The sequence below is a fragment of the Paramisgurnus dabryanus genome, chromosome 11, assembly GCF_030506205.2.
Source record: "Paramisgurnus dabryanus chromosome 11, PD_genome_1.1, whole genome shotgun sequence".
NCBI lineage: Eukaryota > Metazoa > Chordata > Actinopteri > Cypriniformes > Cobitidae > Paramisgurnus > Paramisgurnus dabryanus.
In genome coordinates, this window is record NC_133347.1 from 9,991,411 (window position 1) to 10,009,314 (window position 17,904).

Genomic DNA, 17,904 nt, shown 5'->3' on the forward strand with positions numbered 1-17,904 from the left:
AATTATAAGAAGTTTGTAAGAATGTTCCTAAGTGCAATTCTTGAACATTTCTTAAGAAGTTCTCAAATATTTACTTAAGAACATCTTACATTTTTGTCTTAAGAATTAAATGATAAATTATTCAACCCTGCTAATAAGGTAACAATACACTTATCTGTCCATTTATCTTTTTACCACCTTGCAGTAACCCGATATATACTACATAAATTAGTGATGTGTTAAGACTATAGAAGATGCTATGCTGTTGTAACAGAGGTCAGCTAGTGTATGAAGGCGGTGCGATGAGTAAATATTATTCCCTAATCTCCCAATCGGTCCGTCATGCGGGTGGAGCGATCTGAGGGCTTTTTTGAGGACTGATAGTTTTGAGAAAGAAAATATCATGTGTAGATGTGTATTTATTTTTTGAATGTCTGCCCGTTACCCAATTAAAAAACTTGAAGAGTTTCGTTGCAAAAGAGTTTCAAGTTTCGAGTGGTTTAATTTTTCAGAAATCTCGTTTTTTGGTTGTGCATTCCAATTAATATCAATTTAACTGCAGTTGGTTTGTTTTGATTTAAACCTTCATAACTTAAAAAATACAGCTAAGTAGCACCATAAAACAAAATAATAACATGATAACATAATAATAAACATGTTTTGACAAAAATGATAAAAATGGATTTATTTCGTTTTGCAACGAAACTCTTCACTTGCTTGTTTTTGGAATTATTCCATGCTATTTATAAATGCAGACATGCATATTTTCAGCATGTTTTATGCTGTTTATGTTGTTTTTTTAACAGTGATTTGCTGAGTTAAAAAGTGCACCTATTTCATTGCTTAAAACAACGTTATTTTGTGTATTTGGTATAATACAATGTGCTTGCGTGGTTTATGGTAATTAAAACACATTATTTTCCACGTACCGTACATTTTTGTAGCTCCAGATATACCGCTTTCCTCAAACACATTGATTTTGTACACAACTCATCGATCTGAGAAGCGCTGTGTCCCTGATAGGCCAGCTAATTTGTATGTTGTGACTGGCCTGAATACCTCTGACGTCAGGCGGAAATGTGACGCTCCTTACCATGTTTGAAGGATTTGCGCACAATGCAATGCTGACAGGAGTTAACTTACAGGCTGTGAGTCAAAAGCAGGGGAATTATGATAATGTCGGTCTTGTCTACATCAACAGGACCAGGAAGTAAACTGTTGACTACAATTTGTGTGTTTGTTGTAGTCCATTAATAGAGATTTACGTTGGAAACGCTAACTCTCGTCATCGTTTAATTTTATGTACCACTACCTTTTGCATATTGCTAACATGTACAAATACACACCAAAGGAAATGTAAAATTGTGAATCAGACCATAGTTGCTCTTAAAAAAAAAGTAAAAATTGTTTATATAATTCCTCAAAAATAGATCTCGAGACCCCTGTGTTCTGTACCGTATTTGAAGTGCAAACACAGTATGACGGTAGATCTATGCACTGTAGTCTAGTACATGTCCAGTAGACTATTTTAAACATTCAGTAAAGATATCACACATTTCTGTAATTAAATATTCCTTCAAAGATGTGTGAAAGTGAAACTCTATCTGTACACAATGTCACATTTGACGGAAGTGTGGCAATTGGTGGTTGTTACTTTGATTTGCAAGCGTGATCGTGCCCTAATCATTTCACACATCTGCAGTGTACAGCATGTTTATTAACAGTAATTATGCAAATTACTCTTGCTTAATTTTCCCTTCTCCCTCCACCAAGGTGTAATTTTCCCAGTAATGAACAATGAGTAAAGTTAGATTCAAGCAATGGAAACACGAAATTAAACCTCCTGTAAATGATTAATTTATTAACTTGCAGACCAATAATTTAAGATTAAATGGAATTACAGATCCTGAATAAACTGAACCGGATGAACGACACTCAGAGAGCAGGTCTGTTTTCATGGTCAAACCATAACAACTCTCCATTTTTTGTGAGTCGCAGTTCACCTCTTTGTGCTTAAAAGATCCTTGAACTGTATTTTCAGGTTCGATTTTCAGGCTGGTTATCACAAGCCAAAGGTCTCTCGGAGGTGCTGCGAGGCTTTGTGCGTGAATTTAAGCTTGGCACGAGGTTGAGGTGCAAAGAGCCGCCTGAATGGACTGAATGAATGTGGGAAGGGAAAGGAAGGGATTTGGCAGCCCAGATGCTCTGCTGTGCTTTCAAAGCTTTTTAGAGAACTGATTAAACCGTTGTATAATGAGCTGCAGTGTCCCTCCACTCTTTCGCTTCTTTGTTCTCTTCATTTCAGAAATGAAAAGGAAGGCTTTGATTGAAACCAACCTATCCTTTGGTCCTCTAACTGCTAAAGGTTCTCCTTATTTATCCCTGTGCACCAAGCGCACCTGAACAGAGCTGCTGATATGAAGGTTAATTTTTGTTTGAAATGGAAATTATGCATAATGAATCGAGGCTTTTTGGTCATCATTCCAGAATGGTATCCTGGTATCTTGTGTGTAGTTGTTGCATTTGGTTTTTTATCTTACGACAAACTCATATCAAACTTAATACATTATCATGTACACCAACAGACAAAGAGGGTTATCCTTTTAATCCACATTCATTTTTTAGTTAGTTGATTGGCTGTTCCGGCAGACATCTCTGTTCATTAGTCATATGCGATCTTCGAGAAATGATTTGCCTGCGGTATTAATTCATCTCTATGCTCCTCTACACAACCGTCTCAGGAACATTAAATTGTGATTTTACCCTGCAACGTACAGTATGAATTTACATTACCAGCCATTCAGTTAGGATGTAATACTAAGAAATGCACTTACTCAGCCATATTCTTGAGAGGACTGGAAATCTTATCACATTAGTTATTCATCTCATGACCTTTGAAAGATGGTGCCGTAGGACATCTGCTGAATACAGATCACAAACTGCTTATTAATCGTAGCCGAACAATAATAAAATTTTGCAGTTCAAGCTAAACGTGGATGCAACAAGTCCACTGCTGGTTGGTTAACAGTCTCCTCCCTGCTCCCCATCAGGAACCAAAAAAAAAAACAGCAGTGGGGTCAGCTGTGCACTAAGAAGCTCATAAAATTAAAGTTGAGGTGCAATGAAGTTTATTGTCTGGAGCATCAGGTATCAATTGAATAAGAAAAATTCACGGGCTGTGCAGCAGATGAGACCTGTGCCCGTCGCTTCAGTTCGTGCTGTGTCATATATTATGTGGCATTCTGATTCCTCGCTGTGTGGTAGATGACATTTTCAATGGAATATCTTCCACTTCAGCCATTCGATTTTCTCTGAAAACACTCAAAGGCTCATTCCTGGAAATGTTTAGAGATTGATCTTTTTCTTTGGCTATTTTAAACCATAGGGCATTTGCAAGATTAAAAATGAGTTTTGTCTTGTGTGCAGTTCGGTTTTAAAGTGGATGAGCTTGTTTAATATAAAATATTGTTGCTAACACTAAACAGTTCTTTTAGATAAACTAACATTTTTTACTAACATTTGGTTTAAATTTAAAAGTCATTAAAATTAAAAACTAGTATTGTTGTTTTTTCTGTAGATGAGTTATGCGTGCTCTTCATTATTTTTTAAAGTCATGTTCCCTTTTTTCTTTAATCAACAACATTAACATCCCCTCCTTGGAACGACCTCTCTTCACTTCCTGTCATGAGGAAAGGCGTGAGGGCGGGGCTACACTGTAAAAAAATTTTTTTTGTTCAACTTAAAGGGATAGTTTTCCAAAAATGAAAATAATGTCATTAATGACTCACCCTCATGTCGTTCCAAACTCGTAAGACCTCCGTTCATCTTTGTAACACAGTTTAAGGTGTTTTATATTTAGTCCAAGAGCTTGTTGACCCTTCATAAAAAATCTACGTATGGTATACTGTCCATGTCCAGAAAGGTAATAAAAACATCATCAAAGTAGTCCATGTGATATCAGTGGGTCAGTTAGAATGTGTTGAAGCATCGGAAATACATTTTGGTCCAAATAACAAAAATTACAACTTTATTCAGCATTGTCTTCTCTTCCGCGTCTGTTGTGAAGCGCATGTGCGAGACTAAAGTCACGTGACTGCAGTAACGCGGATGACATGTTATCCTCAGACATGTTTGCGAAGGTTTTTTTTAAACTTACAGCGTGCCTCTCCCTCAGGCTGTAAACGAAGCCCGGGTGCAAAAAAAACCAAACAGCTGGGGCGCACCAGATAACACGTCAGCCGCGTTGGACATTATGCAGTCATTTGACTTTAGTCTCGTGGAAAAGAAGACAATGCTATAAAAAGTCATAATTTTTGTTATTTTTGAACCAACAAGCTCTCGGACTAAATAAAAAACATCTTAAACTGTGTTCCGAAGATGAACGGAGGTCTTACGAGTTTGGAACAACATGAGGGAGTTATTTATGACATTATTTTCATTTTTGGATGAACTATCCCCTTAAAAAGTAAGTTACCTGTTTGCCTTATAATTTTGATTTAATTTAACTTAAAAATATTAGTTAACTCCAAAATAAAGGAAAAAATTGCATCAACTAAAATGTTGACATTGAATTAACTAAAATTTTTATGGCAACCAGGTACCTTACCAACGTTTTATTTTTTTACAGTGTTTCAGAGACTTTCTGCCGCAAAAAATTGTGCCGATTAGCAACATGGCACAGCTTCCAACGTTCCAATCAGTTTTCAATTGATGAAATGAAGTCCCGCCTTACATTTTTCTCATTTCAGAAGCCGTTTCACTCCGACATATGTCAGGATACAGAAAAGAAAACAATCGTTACTTCTGTTTTATGGTGACTATAATGTAAAACATTCCTCAAAGCCTGCATTTATAAAAACTATTCGGCAGTGTGAAGATTATTTCGTTTTTTATAGTTATTGCGTTTTTCACATAAGTTGACTTACTGTAGAAACAGTCTATTTTTCCCAGTTGAGTTTTCTCATGATTTGGTTCAAATTGGATCAGGAAGACTCCATGAATATAAAGCATACTGTTTTAGTTCCTGCATTTAGTTTTGCTGAGAGTGGTATTTTTGTGTGATTTGTTCTTATTACCATGTGACTGCTGAGACAAATGTCATTATAATCATATTTAAGCAAAAAGCCAAGTGGAGGACGGAGAACAAGAATCATGCTGTGGAAAATTAGACATGTTCACCTTTCTAGCGCTTCCTCTGCCGAATCATGACCTCTGATGTGAGAGGAGACAACTTGACAGCATCTGTACTTTATAAAATGAGCTTTCCAATTAGGCCAGAAATCTGTGGCTCTGCAGAGGGCTTTTTTATCGACAGCGCTCCATTCGATATTCTCCTGCATCCGATCTCCAGGCATATGTATGTTGTTTCTCAAAAACACAGTGTGTGCATGTGTATAGTATAGTGTCTTTCACAATATTGGATAGTGAACGCAGACAGGCACAGGGTAATTTGATGTGTACCTCCTCATTCTGTGGGCTTATAGGAGTTTAGCTGCCTGCCTGTTTAATATAAATCTGCATGATGTCCATGAAGCTGATCAACTGCTGTCCATGCAGATGTGGATTTGTCTCTCCATCCAAATAGTGGATCATTTTAAGATCCATTTTGGGGAGACACATTTATGTATAATACCTAGTTGCATAGCAGTATGATGAAGACACATAGATTGACTAAGTGGCCATTTGTTCCCTAACTAAAAAGTAAGAGGCTAAAATTGTCTGTAATAAGCTCATGCATTGTGCCAACATAGTATTTTTTGGATCTTGTCTCTGCATAGCTATAAATGTCAGGTGCGTAATGTCTCCCTGTTTGCACACACAAAATTGGCTTTCTGTATTAGCCTTCTGTATACAATGCACACACAGAAATAGATCTGCAGGTTATTTACTTTCTCTGCAGCTAGACTGACACTAATCCTTGGAGAATAGAGACAACATTACTGTCAACCTGCCTGTGTCCTCATGCGTTTTGGTGGAGAAAATGGAGACCTTGTGCTGAAAAATCACAGCTTTTTATGACTGCTGCCCACATGACCGTAGCCAGCTATGAGGCCACCAAGGTCTGGACCTCTGTAAATGTTTCATATAAAAAAAAAATTGAAGTTTCCTGAATGACTAATTAGCCATTACTCATATTGGCATCTGTGTATATAATTAAATTTGGAAAGTTTACTGTATAGTTTAGGATAAAATGACGGAGATTGACTCAAACAGCTGTGAGTGCAGCATTCACAGTGTTGCCAGATCCTATTGTGAAAAATCCTTTTTAGATGTTGGGTTTAATATTTTGGCAATTAATGTGACACTTTGGGAAACGTATAAAGTGAGAATGTGCAGGTTAGTTTTAGTGATGCATTTGATTTTTTTTTCTTTATGGCCTATATCTGGCAATACGCGGTGGCCAGCCCCTAAACAGTTATCAAATGACACTATTTACAGCATGGGCAGGTTATTGCTGACATAATACTACTGTACATTCGATAAGACACGCAATAATCATCATGATTATGTGTGTAAGAAATGCTCTCAACACTAAAATAGCAAAGGTACAAAGATGTAGGACAATTGGGTTTAAATGAGATATGCCAGATATGTAAATATTTGGTATGAAGAAGACTATATTTCATTTAGTTTAGGAGTTGGCATTTCACAAAGTCATGCTAAACACATTCATAACAGCAACAAAGTTCTTGTTTACTGTATATTGCCTAATATTGCTTATTAAAACAATCAATATAATGCTATAATTAGCATGAAAATAAATAAATTATCCACCCTAAGTCAACAGTAAAGTATTAACAAATTGTGATAAAAAATTTAATAAAAAATTGCTTGTTTTATGCACAATTTCACTTAAATGTGATATTTTTTTGTCTAAAACTAGACTTATTTTCTAAGGTCATTTTGCTTATCAAGAAAATCCTTCTTGATTTAAGAATATTTTAGATATTTGTTCTAAAAACAAGACAAAAATACTAAGAAAGTAAGTAATTATTTGCATTGTATGCACTACAAATATACTAATAAAAGGTATAGTTCTACTTTAATAGTACTTTAATGCACCTGAAAAAGTATACAATACCAGTAATAGTTTCTAGAATAGATTTCTAGAGTATTGAAATAAATGGTGTCTTAAAATAGCACAGTTAAGTACACTAAGTTTATCTTAAGAGGTACTAAAGACAATTTTTGGTATATTTATTACAACATTATAGTGCACAAAATAGTACATTTACTAAGTGTACTTAAAGTATTTTAGTGCACTTTTTTCTCGCATTTGTTAACTCTTAACAGCCCTGGACCGCACTACTTTTCAAACCCTGGCTACAGCAAAGGCTGCCCAGCTTATTAAGTGTCATAACTGGGGAATGGCTCTTTTGCCTTGGGGTAAACATGGCACTGGTTATCTTCTAAATTGGTAATAGTTAAAAACAAATTATGGGAATGAAAAGATAACCCAGGATGTTATTGATGCTGCAAAACCTCTTTGGCAATGTAGTCAGCACATGAGTGACATCTGGAAGGAATTGTAATACTTTGATGTTTTTTTTTTGTAGAAACTTACATCAATTAAACAAATATTAGCAATTGAATAAGCTCAGAAGTTCATCACGGGTATAATATAGATAGGCAGTTTGAAGAATATATGCTCAAGATGACAACAGATTAAATCTTGATAGAGAGAACCTTGTTGTGATGTGTGTTAAAGATGAATAAAATGTATATTGAGAGAGATAATATGTCAGATATACAGCTGACAGTTGTGGAAGGGGAACTCACGTTCACTTGTCAGGCAGTGCACCTGCTGATAAAGAAATGCATATTGTATACACTGTAGACATAGCTTTGGATAAAAGTATGTCAAATATGCAAGACCCGATGTGCTAGATAAAAAAAATCAGGAATACACAGATACAGGTGTGAATACCTGGCCACTGTGTATACTGTATCATGTGTGTGGTATATTTTGAATCCCAGTAGTGAATATTATTGTCAGGGTGCGATTTGTGAAAAAATTCGAGGGGGGGATGTTTTTCAAATATTTTTAATTATGAAAATAAATTATGAACCACAGGCTTATATTGATTATTATTGATTATTACAAGTCCTACTTGCACCTGCCCTGAGCCACTTATAACCGCTCTAGATAATATACTCTCAATATAACAACATACAGACTATATATGACTTAGACAAGACGTCAGACTAAGAAAATAGTCTGTTTGATGATGGACTTTTGACCTCTTTTTTGATTTCCTGTGTCATCCTGGGATTTCCCCTCAATTCTAAAGCCCAAGGTATAGTCATCTGTAAGGTCTATGCCATAGGTTATCCGTAGCCTGCGCATAGCTCTGCATAGCCTGATGTGCACCTCGTCCAAAATTTTAACAGCACGTCAGTTCTACACAAACCGCAAGTGCTGTGATTGGTCCACTAGAACCCCTCCTGCCAGGTAAAAAACCCTGCGTCTCAGTATTTCCGTTTGCGACAAAAATCGCTGACAGTAATACTTCATTCCAGATTTTACTGTTGTTTGTTACTTATATAAAATTATCTTTATTCTAGGCTGTTTATACGGCAATTTGATGACCATTTATCATGGGGGGTGAAAAATAATTGGTTCCTGCTAGTGTTGTAGTCAAGACCACCTAAACCAAGACCAAGTCGTGACCAAGACAGGCCGAGACCGAGACAAGACCAAGACTTTAAAGGGTTGAGACCGAGTCGAGACCAAGACCATGACCATTGCAAGTCACTGCATTAAAACACTTATGATAAAATGTGGAATATGCAAATGATTAGCACTTCTTGTCTGTCTGTGTGTGTGCGTGTGTGTGTGTGTGTGTGCGTGTGTGTGTGTGTGTGTGTGTGTGTGTGTGTGTGTGTGTGTGTGTGTGTGTGTGTGTGTGTGTGTGTGTGCGCGTGCGTGTGTGTGTGTGTGTGCCATCAGAGACGTTGATCAAATAATCAAAGGCATTGCAGATAAACCCTAAAGAGCTGAAACCAACTTTAACCATTTAATCTGAACTGTCTTACTATGGCTTGCCATCCACTTAACACAATGCAGGTGTTTTTAGTAATAAAATAAAAAAAAACTGTAATTGGGAGAATCTTAAACAATGCTTAAACAATGCCAACATCATATGCCAAACCTGAATAAACTGCATTAAATAAATGATAAAAAATGAATTTGTGATGTGCCATCAGTTGTGGTCTTGACCGGTCTTGAAATAAAATTCTGAGTCCTCTTTGTCTAAGACCGAGACGAGACCGAGTAAAAATGCAGTCGATTCCAAGACGAGACCAAGACCTTTAAAAAGTGGTCTTGAGACCGGTCTTGAGACTAAGACTGGTCTCGAGAACTACAACACTACTTCCTGCCATCCCCCAGCAAATCCCACCCGTATTATTGTTTTTACATATATTAAGATATTGATTTTGACTTTAAATGAACTTGCAATGTAAAAAAAACATTTGCAATTTATATTACATTTCAGAACCACAACAGATGTCTTGGACAATGAAATAAACCACTGTGTTGCAAAGTCAACATTTGCTCAGAAATTTTTTTGTCTCTTTCCAAGGCACCAGTAGAGAAGTCCAAGACCCCTTTTTTCTCAGGATGTCTATTTATAGAAATTCATTTAGCTCTTGTTTGCAGTACCTTCAAAGAGGAGACTGGATATCACCTGGATTAGTTTTTTTCTTTGCCCTCTCCACAGATTACTGGGTACAGATAACACCTGCATCAACCCGCCATCAATCTAGTGTTGCTATGTGCTTTGTAGAAGTGTTGCACTGACTTGAGCAACCTTCCCTATTGCATTAACTCCGTTTCCATGGTAAGCAGCAGCAGTGTTCATAATCCCACAGTGCTTGATTTAATTGCGAATCGAATGAAAACAAACTAATGATGCACGGAAATAGGGGATAAAATGTGCTGTCTAGCTATTTTTAGATGTAATGAAAAATATCTTTCATGGCTACACGAAGGAATAGTGAGATCTCATTTAAGCACGCTAGATTTATATTAAGTCCTGTCTGCACACAGATTTAATTTAGTTGCACTTGGTAGATAACTATTTTAGAAAATTTTCTTTTTCTCCAGTAAAGGATAGTTTGGTCATTATGTCTTTGTTTCATGAGGAAGTTGTTTGCGTGGAGCTCTGTCTCAACTGATGTCTCTAAAAATAGCGATACAGATAAGTAAAATTAAAAAAAAATACTGAAAAAAGGCCATCAATGTGCTGTTCTAAAATGTAATTGGTTAAATTGGCATTATTTACTTACATTGCAAGGCATAGAGACCCTATCGTATATTTGCGTTTATCCATTTCAGACGCAAAATTTATGGTAGGACAGTATTTAAATGAATCGCATAATGCAATTTACTAAGGTTTACGTCCGTTTACTGGTTTTTGTGCTAGTATTTAACCCCCCCCCCCCCAAAAAAAAGCATGCCTTAAATTGCGTTGGCCATTATGGAAATGAGATGAGCCCCTTGTCGATAAATCACCCACAATTTCTACTCCAATCGGCACTGTTTTAGAATTAGACTCTTGCACTAATTTGCCCTGTTTAGTAAATTTGGCCCTTAATCTCCAAACAGTCCATTTAATATATTATGAAGAAAAAGTCAGCTCAAGCTAATTGATATTCATGAGTTCAGTCTTGGTTGTGTAGTGACATCATGACCTGCTTAACCTCCCTTGTTGCCACCAACTGCTGTGTGTGTGTGTGTCTCTGTGTACTGTGCTGGTATGAAAGTACATTTTGCATGTTTTATATGTGTGTTAATGGTTGCGGACGTGATGTGCGTTCCTCAGATTCTTAATAGTCTGGCAGGCTCTCAGAATGCATTGAATTACTGTGTTCACTATTACAGAGGGACAGGCCGCATACCCAAGAGTGCTGTTTGCTCTAATGTAAAGTATTTATCATTTAATAAGAGTGTCTGTTCAGATAGGCAGTTGAGTATATAGAGAGAAATACAATAAAACGAAAATATGAATGTTTGTTAATGGTTGAAAGTCTACAGGGATTGTTCAGTGACATCAATAACACAAAACGATATTAAAGGGATGGTTAACCTAAAAATGAAAATTCTGTCATAATTTATTCACTCTCATTGGCCCTTATTTATCATTCTTGCGTAGAAACGGGCGTATATGTTGGCGTACGATTATGCTTACACTCCTCTCACCGCCTGATTTATGAAGCTGTGCGTACCTCTGAAATTCAGGTGTACGCAATATCTGCCCTTCATAAATGCGGCGGCTGAAAACGATCGTCATTAGAATAACACGCCCATATAAATTCAAGTCTCCACCTCCCCCACGCCCTCATTTTACGACATTGACACATGGAAGACGGCAAAGACGAGAAACCAGGGAAGTGGAAAGAAACAAAATTGTTTTATTTGGGAGTTTAAAGAGCGGGATTAAAAACACATTAATAATTGCATGACATTTTGTAATATTTGTATTATTATTTTTATTATTAATGACGCTTAATTGATATTTAGAAGAATAATTATTTATTATTATTATTATTTACTGTTGCCTACATCTAAATTATATGTCTGCTTAATGGTTCGGTTAAGTTTTTTTTAAATAATATTTTAAAATGATGTAGTAACTTTTTTAGTGTGTTTTTCTGTATTTACATTGTTTGTTAGCTAAGATCCAGTTTGGTACGGAGCTCCGGATATAATTCAAATTAACAATTTGTTTCCACGACATCCACATGTTTTACTAGACTAATTCATAATTTGAAGTAATAATAATTGTAATAGTAATGACGAAATATTATAATAATTAATTCCAAGGAACAAACTGTTGAATATTGGGAACGAATTTTATATTTATGGCCATACTTTAAACTAAATAAGAAAAAGAAGTGTTCATAATGTAGCATAAAAGATAATTCGTGGCCATGATTTTGTCCGCATATCATCATGATCGGATTTATGGCTCCATTCAACACAAGCATTTTACCTTACCTATTCATGATGTGTAGCTATTTATTTATCATCGAATAGTATGTAACTAGCTTACCTTTTGATGCATTATTACCATGTTTTCGTAGCACATCCTTGTGCTTTCTTTCAATGTGCAGCTTCAGATTCCAGGATGAATATTTGCTGACTTTTACAGTCTCTCCGCACTTCTTTTCAATGTTTTCTTCCTGTCCAATCTTAACTTTGATTTTTACTTTACATTTATGTAGAAGGCTTGAATTCCATAACTTATTGCTAGACGTTTTTACAGATTCTCGAACTAGCAAATTATTAAAGGGCGTTCTGGGTTCAACGAGCGGTACTGAGCGAGCGGAATTTTTAGAGAGGCGCTTTGATGGTAATATTACCGCACCGCTCAAGGCTCCGCTCCGATCCGCTCAATTGCTTTGCCCTGAAACATCAGGTAAAGCGCCCATGCTCTCAACTGAAGGAATACAAATGCCTACAAATCAAATGCTTCGGTAAAGTCTCACAAATTAAACATTGAAGTACATGTTGCATAAAAATAAACACTGAAGTTTATAATTACTATGTTTTTGTTTTTTTACAGTGGGTCATAATATATCATATATTTTCATTTGTCAGTGCGTTTTGTGGTGTTAGGAATTGTTTGCGCATTTCTGCACTAACTCAGAATGTGCGTACACCACCTCCTGAGCTGGCGTAGGATTTGAGCGTGCCGTACGCCAACGTCCATATTGATAAATCTCAAAGTCACCGTGGTTTTGGGTGTACGCCAGGTGTACGCTGGAAATTTGGTGTACGTACTTTTGATAAATGAGGGCCAGTGTAACCACACCGATCACAATCCCTATTGACTTCCATAGTAGTATTTTTTCCTACAATGGAAGTCAGTGAGGCCTCTGATCGGTTTGGTTAGAAACATACCTCAAAATATCTTCTTTCTTGTTCATCAGAACAAAGAAATGTATACAGGGTGAGTATGTATTTACTCAATGAGAGTGAGTAAATGATGACAGAATTTTTCTTTATTGTTGAACTATTCCTTTAAAGGAACATGCCCACATTTTGGGAATTTAGCTTATTCACCGTATCCCCCAGAGTTAGTTAAGTCCATATATACCTTTCTCATCTCTGTGTGTGCTGTATCTCTGTCTGAGGCAGCCCCCGGTAGCTTAGCTTAGCACAAAGACTCCAAGTGAATGGCTCCAGCTAGCAAACTGCTCCCAATAAGTGACAACATAATCCCAACATTTTCCTATTTATGTGTTGTGATTTGTATAGTCACACCGTGTACAAATAACAAGGTCATATGAGACATAGCCATCTTATAACCGTATACATGGGAACTATATTCTCAGAAGGCAAAGCACTGCTACTTGGGCGGAGTAATTTGCACAACTTTGACCGAACTCTCTGCTTCTCACCAGGGGGCTTCTCGGGTGCTGCGATCAAATCACTCCGCCCAAGTAGCAGTGCTTCGCCTTCTGAGAATATAGTTCCCAGTATGTATACTGTTAAAAGATGGTTGTGTCTCATAAGACCTTGTTATTTGTACATGGTGTGACTATACAAATCACAACACATAAATAGAAAAATGTTTCCGTTATTTTGTCACTTATTGGAAGCAGTTTGCTAGCTGGAGCCATTCACTTTATGTCTTTGTGCTAAGCTAAGCTAGCAAGGGCTGCGTTAGACAGAGTTACAGCACGCACGGAGATGAGAAAGGTATGTATGGACTTATCTAACTCTTGATACTGTGAATAAGATAAATTACCAAAATGTGGGCCTGTTCCTTTAAACTATCTTAAGTTGGTTTGCTGGTCTTTACTGTTATAAAGGGACAGTCCACTTTTTAAAAAAATTTTTCCAGCTCCCCTAGAGTTAAACATTTGATTTTTATCGTTTTGGAATCCATTCAGCTGATCTCTGGGTCTGGTGGTACTGTACCACTTTTAGCATATAGCAAAATCCACTGAATCTGATCTCAAAAAAGTGGAATGTTCCTTTAAGTTGGTTTAGTTGGTCTTTTAACCCATCCAAGCTGCCGTCCTATCCTGACTTAAAGATACAGTATTTTTGCAGATTAACTACCTTGTAATTTTACTGCTTATTGAAAGTTTATTGAAAGTATACATTGTATGTGTATGTGTAAGCAATTTTATCCAGATCCCAAACCAGTCCCATATTTTTAATTATTATGAGCACTCATGTGGTACTGTATTCTCAACAGTTAGTAATAGTTACAGTTAGTATTAGGGGTGTCACGATTCTCCAAATCCTCGATTCGATTACATTTTCAATTCTAAGGCAGCGATTCGATTCGATTCGGTTCTCGGTTTTTACCTTTTTTTTTTTAAAGCACAAAAAATGTTATGCCATTTTAGACTAGACTCTAATAAAATATAATATCTGACCTTGAACCTGGAGATGCCCTTCCATCCTAGTCGTGCTGCCAGTGAAAAAATATGGTACACACAAATACAAACCCAAGCGGGAGTAATGACGAGTTTATATGGACGCAAACTAACATTATGTCGGAGTCCGCTGCTTGTATTGTAAGTAATCATTCTGCACAGTGTATTGTACATGTATATATGTTAAAGCTTTCTATGAATTTTCAGCGCAATTGATGAAATAAGATTTCACAACTTTCACACGCTTGCAAAATGTAACGGAACAGATCAGCCGCTTTAGTTTTATCAATGAAAGGCTAAAAATAGCGCCATTCCCCGTGTGTTCGCGCCAGAAGTCAGAAAAGACGTAAAACATTGTGTACAGTACCTCAGATTAGATAATTGGGTGGAAAGAAGGCGGACGATTGTGGCTGTTCGAACACATTCAACCACATCTGTGTTTACACTACAAAAGCTTGGCAAGCCGACAAGACGTGATATGGGGATGTGGCAGCATAAACGATTCCATTTTTTATTCGAAGTTCAAGGTTGTGACTTAATTTCAATCGATTTCGATTTAAAATCGAATTTCTGACACCCTTATTTAGTATACAGTAGATTCCCCATGCAACCTTCACAGTTTTTATAACAAAGAGCTGTCCTCACAGCTGTTGCATGAGACGGTGACAAAACTACTGTGATAAAACACTAACAAGGGGTGAAAAAGGATCTCACCAGGGATTGTGTGTGTGTGTGTTTGTGTGCTGAGCGAGAGGCAGTGAAAGAATTTGTCCAATTAACAAAAATATCAAAGCCTGACATTTCATGATATATCCAGCAAATGTTTCCTCCTGGAAATGTCACCCGTTTGAAAAGTTCCCCAGCAGATTTGTCTTTTCTAGCCGGGGACTATCACTGTCTCGAATGTTCATTAAAGAACTATCTGTTAACTTAAAGAGACAGAAACCATAATAAATTATTACCACTTGGAAAGAGCCCTATTTTTAGACCCTAGCATGAGGATGATGAATTATGTATGACTCCTCAGGCTTGTAAAGTTAGAATATGTATGACACCATGTGCCACCATAAATACTAACGTTATGGATATCAAACAAAATCCTATGTGTTATGCTGTTTTGTAAATGATATGAACAAGCAAAATAAAATATAGTATAAGACAGTGAACCAGTTGTTTTGTATTTAAGCAACAGGTGCAATTAGATGTTTCATGATGTTTATGAACATATGAAACTTTTACTAAGTAAATCATTACAGGCCTTTTTGTACAAGCACACTTTAAACATCATTTAGTACATGATAAATCCTTATAAATCCTTAAAATACTGTAGGTGTTGTGCACCTGGTACTGTAGCTCTGCAGGGTTTTACTGTAAGTTTGGAAAATGTATGCGTTTGTTATCCATGGTGTGGTATAAATATCTCCATGATTCAGAGTAGATCTGCATGTGGAGAACTGAGGTAGAAGGCTTTAGTGTATAGAAGATCAACAGATCGATAGTCAACAGGCGCTCAGCGTTCCCCTTTGACACCACTGCCTTCTCACCGAAGCGCTAGTCTGTCATCAGCCTTTTCAGTATGCGCTTTTGTGAGATGAGTGCAGTTGAAGTCGGCTGCATTATTTAATCAGTAATGTGCATGTTGTTTTTGATGCACTATATTCCATCACGCCATCAGGTACTGTATAGCCTGTTTTAATGTCTTTCAGGTATATGGGGTCTGTTGTGGCCTTTTCTTACCTGCTAGTTGCACTCCATTGCTTCCAACTGTCTTTTCAACCCATCACACAAGCTGATAAATACACGTGTGCTGTAAGTCACTTTAGATAAAAGCATCTGCCAAATGCAGGGTTGGTAGAGTAGAGTAAGCATTTAATTTTGCGGTAATTTGGATCCTTGAAAAATAAGTTTGTTGTTTATTGATAGTAAAAAGGTGTGGTGTTATATTAAATGCATGCACTTTCACGCTTATTGTATGTGTTTGGCAGATGCTTTATTCAAAGGGACTTACCGTGCATACATTTATCAGTAATTGTGATCTCTGGGATTAATCCCATGACTTGCATTAATAATGCAACGCTTTACCAGTTAAGCAATAGGAATGCTGTTTGATGATCATCTTTGATGATTTTTTTTAACTAAGTTAGGTCAGGATTTGAAAGTCCCTTTTCATAAAAAAATAAAATCCACTTGACCAGCATCCTGCTTTACAGTATGTCAACTACAAAGTAGTGAAAAAGTAAACCAGGAAGCCCATGGGTGCACTCTCAAAAGTACATTATGTAACGAATAAATAGGTGCATTTTGTCCCTGCACTGAATTTCCTACAGTAATGCCTCCTTTGGCTCTCCTCATGCTGTAACATTTCTTAAATGTGCCCCTTGATTTAATTTATAACAGCCTTGCTTTTGCTGATGTGTCTTCGGGGATGGCAGATGAGAGAATAAGCAGTCATCAGCGCTGGGGTGATGCGATGAGTGCTAAATGAAAGAGGAGATGATACTTTAGTAACTGAGTGAGAAAGATAGGTAGAAAGCCACTTATCACCTGCGCGGCTCGTAAGCACCGTGCTAATTTTACCCGTTGCGCTGCAGAATGTCACGGTACACTTGGTAAAATCCCCTGACTGATTGTAGCTGGGATCATGTAGAGCAGAAATGTGCCCTGCGCCTCACTTCATTGGTTTAACAGCTGCGTTTAAGAGATGGGGCGTATTGTGGGTTGCAGAGGCGTTGAGAGACATAGGCTGTGTTGGGAATGTAACGCTAGCATACTGCTTACCGAACAGTGCATATACTACTTGGTGTACTGCTTGCTGTGTTTTCTGTATGCAGAAAGTGATGGTTGATAAATGTAGTATGGTCAGTGCCGCTGCTAGCCATTTTGGTGCCCTAAGCATAGTTACTTTATGATGCCCCCCACCCGGCCCCCGAGAAAAAAAAGTTTGTTTTTGCCAGTTTAACTTTTTACTTAACATATAACTCAATACCAATAACACAATAGCAGCATAGTAGCCTATAAAACTTAAGAACAGTAAAAAGAGAAAGTAAATAGTTAACCAGGGGCGGAGTGGCAATCGGGAGAGTCGGGACTTTTCCCGGTGGGCCGGTAGTGTTTTAAGGCCGCGAGGGCCGGTCTGATAATAGCCGTGCTTTCAGTCTTTAGTCGTGCACTCCGGCCACACTAAAAACTATTTATCATATATTTAATATGCTTCAGCGCTCAAAATGTATCTGTCCGCACCGCTCTTTCTATCAAGCCCGTCTCCCCTGGAGTTCTATCAGCCAATCAAAAAAAAGAAAAGAAAGAGACTTCACAATAGCCAATCAGAAAATAGCACTGTTGTATCTGGGTAAGATTTAACGCAACAACCAATAGAAAAGCATAGCCTCGCACACCCATCGAGGAATGGAGCTCCGAGCATCACTTTGAGCAGCACAGAGTAGCCTAAGTCTCATCTCCTGTTTTAATGTTACAACAAATGCACAACTTTGACACAAACAATGACAACTTGACTGCTGTTAGAGAATG

At 37.2% G+C, this 17,904-nt stretch overlaps 2 protein-coding genes across 4 annotated transcripts in view; one reads left to right on the forward strand and one right to left on the reverse strand.

Moving 5' to 3' along the window:
- Nucleotides 1-9,024, reverse strand: part of LOC135729190 (retinal Mueller cells isomerohydrolase) — a 298,130-nt gene extending 289,106 nt beyond the window's left edge. The window contains exon 1 of the mRNA XM_065246651.1: nt 9,019-9,024. The gene's annotated coding sequence lies outside the window, so the exon portion shown is untranslated. The remainder of the gene's footprint in view (nt 1-9,018) is intronic.
- pde4d (phosphodiesterase 4D, cAMP-specific) overlaps nt 1-17,904 on the forward strand; it is a 307,501-nt gene that overhangs the window by 217,131 nt on the left and 72,466 nt on the right. The gene's annotated exons all lie outside the window — the stretch shown is intronic.